The following is a 12184-nucleotide window of genomic DNA, read 5'->3' as shown; positions in this document are numbered from 1 at the left end:
CGGAGGACGAGGCAGGAGAATGGTGTGAACCTGGGAGGCGGAGCAGAGACGTAGGAGCCTGGGCGACAGAGTGAGACTCCGTCTCAAAAAAAAAAAAAGAACAACGACTGTGTCTTTTATACACTCACTTCACTCATTTATTTATTCAATAAAGATTTAGCTGGCTGGGCGAAGTGGGTTACCCCTGTAATCCCAGCCCTTTGGAGGCCAAGGCGGGCAGATCACTTGAGGTCAGGAGTCGGAGACCAGCCTGGGCAACATGGCGAAACCCCATCTCTACCAAAATTCGAAAGTTACCCAGTCGTGGTGGTGCATGCTTGTAGTCCCAGCTACTCGGGAGGCTGAGGTGGGAGGATTGCTTGAGTCCAGGAGGGGGAGGTTGCAGTGTTACAAGTTATTAAGATTATGTTGAGCAGAGAGAGAGGAAAAGGAGTTGTCTTAAAGTTACTTCTTTTAAAGCAGCTCCAGAAACATTTCTTGTGGAGCACGAAAGCCCTGGCTCTTAGAGCTAGGCCAGCACCCTTTGATACGCAAATACAGGCCATTAGAAAGTGGGTCCACCCAAACATGGTGATTCCTGCCCTTGCCCAAACAAGTGCCTGGTAACATGGCTGCCCCGACATATCCCTATCTGTGTAGAACATCATGGCATCCCGTATTTGCGTCTTAAAAGGCCAGGGTGGGAGGGCCAGTTTTTTTCCTCAGCCTACCATGAATGACATGGCTGGTCAAACCAATCCCTTGAGCCCTATGCAAATCAGACACCACCTTCTCTAGTATACTCATAGAAGCAGCCACTTTTCCGCCGCTGGTGGGGTTTCCTCTCTCGGCTTTGGACCACCCCCCGCCAACCCCCGGTCCCCAACCGCGTCTGTGTATGGGAGAGCTTCTTCCTCCTTACTTGCCTATTAAACTCTCTGCTCCTTAAAACCACTACACGTGTGTCCGTGCCGTTTTATCTAATTTGACTCGAGACAAAGAACCCAGGTGTTCCTCCACTGGTTGGAGCCGTTATCAGCAGCAAGCCAAGATCGTGCCACTGCACTCCAGCCTGGGTGACAGTGAGACCCCGTCTCAAAAAAAAGAAAAGAAAAGAAAAGAAAATATTTAGCTATGTGTCAACTCTGGAGAGTATAGCAGCAATAAAAACTGACAAAAATCCCTTCTCGCATGAAACTTATATAGATTAGATGTAATAAATGAGTAAAAGATACCATGTATTAGATGCAAGGAGTGCTAAAGAAGTAGAATAGGGAGTGTTGGTGGGAGTAGGGTTGCAAGTTTTTAATAGGGTTGTCAAGGAAGTTTTTATTAATGTGACATTTGAGCAAAGACCTGAAAGAGATGAGGGCAAACTGTATATCTAGGGGCAGAGTGTTCCAGAAAGAGGGAATGACAAGTGCAAGGATACTAAAATGGTAATATGTTGGATTGTGCTTGACTTGTAGAAGAGCCACAGGGAGGTTCATGTGGCTGGAGGAGAGTGAGGGAAAGAATAATTTTGTTCATCTTAGTATTCTTAGGAGTTAGCACTGTGTCTGAATCATATCAGGAATTAATGTATTTTAATGGATCAATCAGTATTTTGGTGCTAATGTAAAAAAAATTGTCAAATACCAACATCATTTTTCACATAATTAGAAAAAAACAATTCTAAAATTCATATGGAACAAAAAAAGAGCCCCAATAGCAAAAGCAATCCCAAGCAAAAAGAACAAGCCTTGTCATGCGCATCCATGTGAAGAGACCACCAAACAGGCTTTGTGTGAGCAATAAAGCTTTTTAATCACTTGGGTGCAGGCGAGCTGAGTCCGAAAAGAGAGTCAGCGAAGGGAGATAAGGGTGGGGCCGTTTTATAGGATTTGGGTAGGTAAAGGAAAATTCCAGTCAAAGGGGGGTTGTTCTCTGGCAGGCAGGAGTAGGGGTTACAAGGTGCTCAGTAGGGGAGCTTTTTGAGCCAGGATGATCCAGGAAAAGGAATTTCACAAGATAATGTCATCGCTTAAGGCAAAGACTGGCCATTTTCACTTCTTTTGTGGTGGAATGTCATCAGTTAAGGCGGGGCTGGGCCTTTTTCACTTCTTTTGTGATTCTTCAGTTACTTCAGGCCATCTGGGTGTATACCTGCAAGTCACAGGGGATGTGGACACGCAAGTCACAGGGGATGCAATGGCTTGGCTTGGGCTCAGAGGCCTGACAAATTTGGAGGCATCACATTACAGAGCTTAAAATTATGCTATGAAGCTGCAGTTACCAAAACAGCATGGTACTGGTATAAAAGTAGGCACACAGACCAATAAAACAGAATAAAGAACCCAGAATAAACCCAAATACATGCAACCAACTGATCTTTGACAAACCATAGAAAAACATCAATTGGGAAATGGACATCCTATTTAATAAACGATGCTGGGGAAACTGACAAGCCACATGTAGAAGAATGAAACTGGATCCCTATCTCATCTTATACAAGTATCAACTCAAGATGAATCAAAGACTTAAATATAAGACCTGAAACCATAAAAATTCTAGAAGACAACATTGTAAAAACTCTTTTAGACATCAGCCTTGGCAAAGTATTCGTGACTAAGACCTCAAAAGCAAATTCAACAAAAACAAAAATAAATAAATGGGACCTAATTAAACTAAAAATCTTCTTCATAGCAAAAGAAATAATAATCAGAGTAAACAGACAACTCACAGAGTGGAATAAAATATTTGTAAACTATGTATCCCACAAAGGACTAGTGTGGAGAATCTACAAGGAACCCAAACAAATTAGCAAGAGAAAAACAATCCCATCCAAAAGTGGGCAAAGGACATGCACAGACATTTCTCAAAAGAAGATATACAGGCCAGGCGCGGTGGCTTACGCCTCTAATCCCAGCACTTTGGAAGGCCAAGATGGGCGGATCACGAGGTCAGGAGATCGAGACCATTCTGACTAACACGGTGAAACCCCGTCTCTACTAAAAATACAAAAATTAGGCAGGCGCGGTGGTGGGGGTCTGTAGTCCCAGCTACATGGGAGGCTGAGGCAGGAGAATGGCGTGAACCCGGGAGGCGGAGCTTCCAGTGAGTGGAGATCATGCCACTGCACTCCAGCCTGGGCGACAGAGCGAGACTCCGTCTCAAAAAAAAAAAAAAGAAAAAAAAAAAAGAAGATATACAAATGGCCAACAAACACATGGAAAATGCTCAACATTATTAATCAGCAGGGAAATGCAAATTAAAACCACAATGAGTTACTACCTCACCCCTGTAAGAATGGTCATTATTAAAAAGTCAAAAAACAATAGATGTTGGCATGGATGTGGGGAAAAGGGAATGCTTATTCACTGCTGGTGGGAATGTAAATTAATACAACCTCTTTAGAAAACAGTACGGAGATTCCTTAAAGAACTAAAAGTAGGGCTGGGCACGGTGGCTCAAGCCTGTAATCCCAGCACTTTGGAAGGCCAAGATGGGCGGATCACGAGGTCAGGAGATCGAGACCATTCTGACTAACACGGTGAAACCCCGTCTCTACTAAAAATACAAAAATTAGGCAGGAGCGGTGGTGGGGGTCTGTAGTCCCAGCTACATGGGAGGCTGAGGCAGGAGAATGGCGTGAACCCGGGAGGCGGAGCTTCCAGTGAGTGGAGATCATGCCACTGCACTCCAGCCTGGGCGACAGAGCGAGACTCCGTCTCAAAAAAAAAAAAAAGAAAAAAAAAAAAAAAGAAGATATACAAATGGCCAACAAACACATGGAAAATGCTCAACATTATTAATCAGCAGGGAAATGCAAATTAAAACCACAATGAGTTACTACCTCACCCCTGTAAGAATGGTCATTATTAAAAAGTCAAAAAACAATAGATGTTGGCATGGATGTGGGGAAAAGGGAATGCTTATTCACTGCTGGTGGGAATGTAAATTAATACAACCTCTTTAGAAAACAGTACGGAGATTCCTTAAAGAACTAAAAGTAGGGCCGGGCACGGTGGCTCAAGCCTGTAATCCCAGCACTTTGGGAGGCTGAGGCGGGCGCATCACGAGGTCAGGAGATCGAGACCATCCTGGCTAACACGGTGAAACCCCGTCTCTACTAAAAATACAAAAAACTAGTCGGGCGAGGTAGCGGGCGCCTGTAGTCCCAGCTACTCGGGAGGCTGAGGCAGGAGAATGGCGTGAACCCGGGAGGCGGAGCTTGCAGTGAGCTGAGATCCGGCCACTGCACTCCAGCCCGGGCGACAGAGCAAGACTCCGTCTCAAAAAAAAAAAAAAGAACTAAAAGTAGTTGACATTTGATCCAGCAATCCCACTACTGGATGTACCCAAAGGAAAATAAGTCATTATATGAAAAAGACACTTGCACACATGTTTATAGCAGCACAATTCACAATTGCAAAGATGTGGAACCAACCTAAGTGCCCATCAACCAATGAGTAGATAAAGAAAATATGGCATATATACACCACAGAATACCACTCAGCCATTAAAAGGAATAAAACAATGTCTTTGGCAGCAATTTGGATGGAGTTGGAGGCCATTATTCTGAGTGAAGTAACTCAGGAATGGGAAACCAAAAGCTGTATGTTCTTGCTTATAAGTGGGAGCTAAGCTTTGAGTACACGAAGACATACAGAGTGGTATAATGGAGTTTAGAGACTCAGAACGGGGGGTGGGGGGAAATGGGATTAGAGATAAATAACTACATATTAGGTACAATGTACACTATTTGGGTGACAGGTGCACTAAAATCTCAGAAGTCACCACTACATTATTCATCCATGCAACAAAAAAAATTTATACCTCAAAAGCTATTGATATAAATTTTTTTTAAATGTCGTCAATATTTCACAAAAACCTAAATTGTGCTAAATCCAGTCCAGTTACTTTTGTAACAATGGAAATATTTTGTCTGGTTGCCCTGACTTTGGTTATGCTATTGAAACATGTATGACTTTTGTTAACTCAGATTTTTAGGTCAGTTCAGATGTTATGTTGGAAGTATTTTACAACAATCACATATTTTTCTCTTTGTATTTCTTTTGTTGAAATACTTAGAACTGTAGCTTTATAATGAATATAAACACTGGAAAATGCCACGACATTGTTGGGAAGTATTCTAATAACATAACGTTCAGATCTCCTAGCAAGGTTAACAGCACTACTCAGCATCACTTAAACAAATTGCCAGTTTGAGGACTTATTTTGCTTCTAAAACTAATTTCTTAGAAGATCACTCATAGAATTTTATTTATTATGCATATCATGTAATCAATATTTATTTTACTTGCAAGAATGACTCATCGTTACCAGAAGATGGGACTGTGAACACCATGTGCAACATGGCCGCCATCACCAGCCAGACTGATTAGATCTTCACTGCTTCTCTCCTGCCTGCTCCTTTTTCTGTTCACTTTAGACGCCATTTGTCAGTGTTTCCTGCCATTGCTTTTCACTTGTTAACGGGTTTGAATCAGTGTATGTTGACTGCTAAACTTTAATTCCTGCAGAATTGTAATACTTTCTTTTGGCTGCCTGATTTCTTGGCTGATTTTTCTTGGGATTCAAAGAAACAAACAGTTAAGCTCTGAACGACTCAGAAGTAAGGAAATCGACCCCTGAGCAGTCATGCCAATAACAGAAACAGTTGAATAACACATATTTTGTATGTTTTATGTATTATGTACTGTCTTCTTGAAATAAAGTAAGCTAGAGAGAAGAAAATGTCATTAAGAAAACCATAAGGAAGAGAAAATACATTCATAGTATTGCTCTTATTTATCAATACTATAAGTTTCTTTCTTTTACTTACAAGATGAATCCCTGCCTGAAGTGGCAGCAACCGCAGCTGCAGACCTCAATCTACAGTACTTACTAAGCAATTCAACTTTTCCTTGTAATGTCATGACTTTTCTCTGCTTTTTGGGAGCACTTACAGCATCACTAGTAGCACTTCGTGTGGGTACCACGGTGTTATTCAAGGTTTACAGTAGTGCACTAAACACGATGAAAAATACACAGGAACCGTGAGTGATCACTTTTTACTATGATACACAATTTACTGGAGAGACAACTGCTCTTGCGGAGATGATTAACATCACAAAGTGTTTTAAGTGGATACATTCAAAACACTTGAGCTCACTGCAATAGCAAGGAGAGGTGCCAGGAAATTAGTACAGCACTGCAGTATTATGAGTTATATGCAGTTATAATTTAATGCAGCATCGTTATGTTTATTTCAATTTCTCTCAACTGTTAATGGTGCCATGGTCTGTGTTTGTGTGTGTATGTTTTGATAAATTTTAACTTTTTATAATACGTTTGGGGGCAGGGAGCTGTGGCTCACACCTCTAATCCAGCACGAGGCAGGTGGATCACCTGAGGTCAGAAGTTCAAGACCAGCCTGACCAAGATGGTGAAACCCCATCTCTACTAAAAACACAAAAATTAGCTGGCCACGGTGGCGGGCACTTGTAATCCCAGCTATTCGGGAGGCTGAGGCAGGAGAATCACTTGAATCCTGGAGGCGGAGGTTGCAGTGAGCCAAGACTGCTTTATTGCACTCCAGCCTGGGCAACAAGAGCGAGGCTCCATCTCAAAATATATATATATATATATTTGTGTATATTTCATGGTATTAAGTGGTAAAATAGATGAGTATCTACATATTTTATGCATTCATGACGTACCTTTTTCTTAATTTTTCAATATTTCTAGGCTGTACAGTTTATCTGTGTTTTTAAATTGTCACAAATCTCCAAAACATTTTCCTATATATAGAAAAAAACCCATGTATAAATGTATGCACAGAGTTCAAACTTGTGTTATTCCAGGGTCAACTGTACTATCTTTCCCAAGAAATGCCTGAAGGGAAACGCTAACGGTAAAAGATCTATCTCCTCAGTGTCACCAGATCCTGACAGTTTTGGGATTTTAATAGACTCCTCAAGAAATGAAAGCTTCTCAAGTGTCAATGTCCTTGGGGCAGAGACCTCCAGGAACGCATCTGTAGTTAACCAAGTTGGAATTATTTCTGGTTGCAGTGAGGAAGAACATACACCTCGAGGAAGAATGGGCTGCCTCAGTAAAAGGGTGTTAAGAAAGAACCTATTGGCCGGGCGCGGTGGCTCAAGCCTGTAATCTCAGCACTTTGGAAGGCCGAGACGGGCGGATCACGAGGTCAGGAGATGGAGACCATCCTGGCTAACACGGTGAAACCCCGTCTCTACTAAAAAAAATACAAAAAAAAACTAGCCGGGCGAGGTGGCGGGCGCCTGTAGTCCCAGCTACTCGGGAGGCTGAGGCAGGAGAATGGCGTGAACCTGGGAGGCAGAGCTTGCAGTGAGCTGAGATCCGGCCACTGCACTTACGCCTGAAAAAAAAAAAAGAAAGAACCTATTATGGAATTTGGGCTTTGTGGTGATTTGGGGGAGTGTCTAAGGAAGCAGGAATATGCTCTCAGTTGGATGCAGTCAGAAAGCTGGGGGAAGTCTATGATTGTGTCAGCAGGGAAATGTATCCAAGTCACACGACTTCAAAATAGTAATACCGGTGGTGAATCCCTAGGGGTCTGCAGCAACCTTAATTCTGGCCTCCTCAGAATAAAGTATTCAACTGAGGGGCATAAGGCAGAAGGAGAGACCCAGGAAAGTTTTAGAGCAGGAGTAAAAGTTTATTAAAAAGCTTTAGAGCAGGAACGAAACGAAGGAAAGTATGCTTGGAAGACAGCCCAACAGGCAACTTGAAAAGCAAGTACGCAGCTTGATATTTTGACTTGCGGTTTGTTTTTGTTTTGAGGCAGACTCTTGCTCTGTTGCCTAGGCTGGAGCATAGTAGCACGATCTTGGCTTGCAACCTCCACCTTCCAGGTTCAAGTGATTCTCATGCCTCAGCCTCCTGATTTTTTTTTTTTTTTTTAGTAGAGACAGGGTTTCACCACATTGGCCAGTCTGGTCTCAAACTCCTGACCTCAGATGATCCGCCTGTCTTGGCCTCCCAAAGTGCTGGGATTACAGGCATGAGCCACTGTGTGCCTGGCCTTGGGGTTTTACACATTGGCTTACTTCTGGGGTCTTGCATTACTTCTCCCCTTATTGTTCCCTTGGGGTTGGCTGTCCGCGTGGGGAAAAGAAAGAGATCAAACTGTTACTGTGTCTATATAGAAATAAGTAGACATACAAGACTCCATTTTGTTCTGTATTTGAGATGCTGTTAATCTGTGACCCTACCCCTAACCCTGTCCTTGCAAGAGACATGTGCTGTGGTGACTCAAGGTTTAATGGATTTTGGGCTGCGCAGGGTGTGTCTTTGTTAAACAAGTGCCTGAAGGCAGTATGCTTGTGAAAAGTCATCACCATTCTCTTAATCTCAAGTACCCAGGGACACGTACACTGCCAAAGGTCGCAGGGACCTCTGCCTAGGAAAGCTAGGTATTGCCCAAGGTTTCTCCCCATGTGATAGTCTGAAATAGGGCCTCGTGGGAAGGGAAAGACCTGATCGTCCCCAAGCCTGACACCCATGAAGGGTCTGTGCTGAGGAGGATTAGTATAAGAGGAAAGAAGGCCTCTGGGCAGTTGAGATAGAGAAAGGCATCTGTCTCCTGCCCATCCCTGGGCAATGGAACGTCTCGGTGTAAAACCCGATTGTATGTTCTATTTACCGAGATGGGAGAAAACCGCCTTAGGGCTGAAGGTGGGACTTGCTAGGGCAATGCTGCTCTTTATGCACTAAAAAGGTTGATGGAGATGTTTGCATATGCATATCAAGGCACAGCACTTTTCCTTAAACTTATTCCTGTCACAGAGATCTTTATTCCTATGTCTTTCTGCTGACCTACTCTGTACTATGATCCTACTATCCTGCCACTTCCTGTTTTCCGAGATGGTAAAGATAATGATCAATAAATACTGAGGGAACTCAGAGACCGGTGCCGGCGCGGGTCCTCTGTATGCGGAGCGCTGGTCCCCTGGGCCCACTTTTTCTTTCTCCATACTTTGTCTCTATGTCTCATTTCTTTTCTCAAGTCCCTCATTCCACCTAACGAGAAATGCCCATAGATGTGGAGGGGCAGGCCACCCCTTCAGTCTGCATGCACATGCTTGAGCCTACTTGCCCCACTCCTGAGATCTTACCGGGAAGCTGCTGATCACTCGTTTCAGGTGTTTTCTATCAGGAGACGGCTAGTCCCTGGTGCCAGCTGTGATCAATTATTATTTTAGTGAAACAGTTAACAACCACTTGACCATCACCTGACATTCCTGATATGTGGGTGTGGTGGGGAGCCCTCTCCTGCCCTGCTCATTCCTGACTAGCTACCCACTGTAACAAGATTGAGATGTTGGGCATCTCAGTCTTACCTATAGAGAAGAGACTAGCATGAGAATAAAGCTGCAATTTGTAAAGTAGTGGTAGTTATTTGTTTGGGCCAAGAAAAAGGTGTTGTGTTTTGCAGTCAGTAAAGTGAGCTTTTTGTCTGTGCTTAGAAAAGCTTAATGAAGTGGTTTGCTTTGTATCATTGTATCATAATTTCAGAGTGACCTTGCCTGCGGTTGCTATTTTGTGAGATTATTTCTATCCAATAGGAGAATAACAAGGCCTAGCTGTGAGTGCCGGGCCAGCTTCTGAATGTTAAGGACCCTTTCCTTTTTCTTTCTTACACGTTATTTTTATAATAAATTTTTTCATTCAAATCTATACATAAAGTACATAAATTAAAAATGAATTTTCATAAAGTGAACAAACATCAGTGTACTAATGTCTGGCGTAAGAAACAACTTATCCAAATACCAGAAGTCCCCTTCATGTGCCCTTCAGATCACTAACCCTGAGGTTACCCACTATCCTGAGTCTAACACCACAGATTACTTTTGCCTAATTTTGAATTTTTTTTTTTTTTTTTTTTTTTGAGGCAGAGTCTCGCTCTGTCGCCCGGACTGGAGTGCAGTGGCCGGATCTCAGCTCACTGCAAGCTCCGTCTCCCAGGTTTACGCCATTCTCCTGCCTCAGCCTCCGGAGTAGCTGGGACTACAGGCGCCCGCCACCTCGCCCGGCTAGTTTTTGTATTTTTTTTAGTAGAGACGGGGTTTCACCGTGTTAGCCAGGATGGTCTCGATCTCCTGACCTCGTGATCCGCCCGTCTCGGCCTCCCAAAGTGCTGGGATTACAGGCTTGAGCCACCGCGCCCGGCCTAATTTTGAATTTTTTATGACTAGAAACATATAATATGTACTGTTTTGAGTATAGGCCTCCTGAATTCAACATTTGTGTTTGAGATTCATTCATGTTGTTCTGTGTCATTGTAATTAGTTCATTCTCACTGATGAATAGTGTTCCATCATGTAAACACACCACAGTTTATCCATTCTAGTGTTGATGGACATTCGGGAGCTTCCAGTTTGGAGCAATTAGGAATTAGTTCATAGTGCTGCTATGAATGTTCTCCTACATGTTTTTGGTGAATGCCATGTATACATTCCCACTGGGGAGGAGTCAAATTGCTATATGTTTATGCTCAGCTTTAGTAGATAGTGCCAAACATTTTTCCACAATGATTGTATCAATTTATGCTCACACCAGTAGTGTAAAAGAATTCTGGTTGCTCTCTTTCGCAAGTTATGTAAACTCTTCCAGAATACAGAAAAAGATGAAAACTTCTAAATGCATTCTACAAGGATTTTATTACCTTGACACAAAATTGAGAAAGTATAGAAAAGGAAAACTGTAGGTGAATCACATCTTTAAATGGAGATGTAAAGATAATGAAAATATTAGCAAACTGAACCTACAAATAACTTTTTTAAAAAGTTTCAGGAACAGAAGTGATGCTCAAAACTAGGAGGTTTTGAATTAACGCATATTAATATATCAATGTTAGCTATTATTCATTAAATCCCAAATTTATTTTTGTTAATATAATTCGTTAAAATAGAAATTGTTAATATAATTCCTTTCGAAGACTAGAGAAAAGCAGATAATCTCCAAAGATGCCAAAAAAGCAGTTAATATTCAATTCTCACTTTAATAAAAATTAGAAAAACAGAAAGATATAAAAGGCCCTGTTATCTCTCCTTCAGTCTACTCTTCGGGTTCATCATCCATTATTACCCCACATGCAGGCTAACTTCTTTTTCCTTGCTCCTCCATTTGCTAGCTGTGCATCCTTTGACAAGTTAACCACTCTGTGCTGATTTCCTATGTGTAAAATAAGAGTACCTACCTTACGTTATAAGGATCAAGTCCTCAATACATTATATATTCTTAATCACTTTTTAATCGCAAGAATTTGGTCATTAAACATCCCTTTGACTGGATTGTGAGCACCTTGACAGGGACTAAATGTCATGCACATCTGTGTATAGACCACCAAACAGGCTTCGTATGAGCAACATGGCTGTTTATTTCACCTGGGTGCAGGCGGGCTGAGTTTGAAAAGAGAGTCAGTGAAGGGAGGTAAGTGTGGGGCCGTTTTATAGGATTTGGGTAGGTAAAGGAAAATTCCAGTCAAAGGGGGGTTGTTCTCTGGCGGGCAGGAGTGGGAGTCACAAGGTGCTCAGTGGGGGAACTTTTTGAGCCAGGCACAAGATAATGTCATTGCTTAAGGCAAGGACCGGCCATTTTCACTTCTTTTGTGGTGGAATGTCATCAGTTAAGGCGGGGCAGGCATTTTCACTTCTTTTGTGATTCTTCAGTTACTTCAGGCCATCTGGGCGTAGACGTGCAAGTCACAGGGGATGTGATGCCTTGGCTTGGGCTCAGAGGCCTGACACTAACAGTGGAACTTTCTGCAGACTTAAGTAATGTTTGTTGAATCCTGATGCAAGCTTTCTCACCTTCCTGTGTTCTCTCATAGATTCCTCATCCTGTCCAGCCCTCTGTCCACCCATCACAAGCCTAACCCCAGTCAATAACCACTCTTTATAACACTCTTTGTATCTTCTTATAGTGCTTATTACATTGAGTATTAAATGAATATATAGTGCGTTGTTGTGTTTAACATTTAGGACATAACCACTCAATGTTATAGTTTAAAAAAAAGTTTTGTACGTTCCTCTAGGGTAGAACTGTGCCGTACTTCCGGTTTCACTTCATAGGGTCTACAAAGCACAGTGTCAAATGCAGAGCTCGTCATGAGAACTGGGCTAAGGCGCGCGCCGCACCCCCCAAACCCTATTATCGGCGCCCGGAGAGGTGC

This window comes from Trachypithecus francoisi, unplaced genomic scaffold, assembly GCF_009764315.1.
Source record: "Trachypithecus francoisi isolate TF-2019V2 unplaced genomic scaffold, Tfra_2.0 Lachesis_group5, whole genome shotgun sequence".
Lineage (NCBI taxonomy): Eukaryota > Metazoa > Chordata > Mammalia > Primates > Cercopithecidae > Trachypithecus > Trachypithecus francoisi.
Note: the sequence above shows the minus strand (reverse complement) of the source record.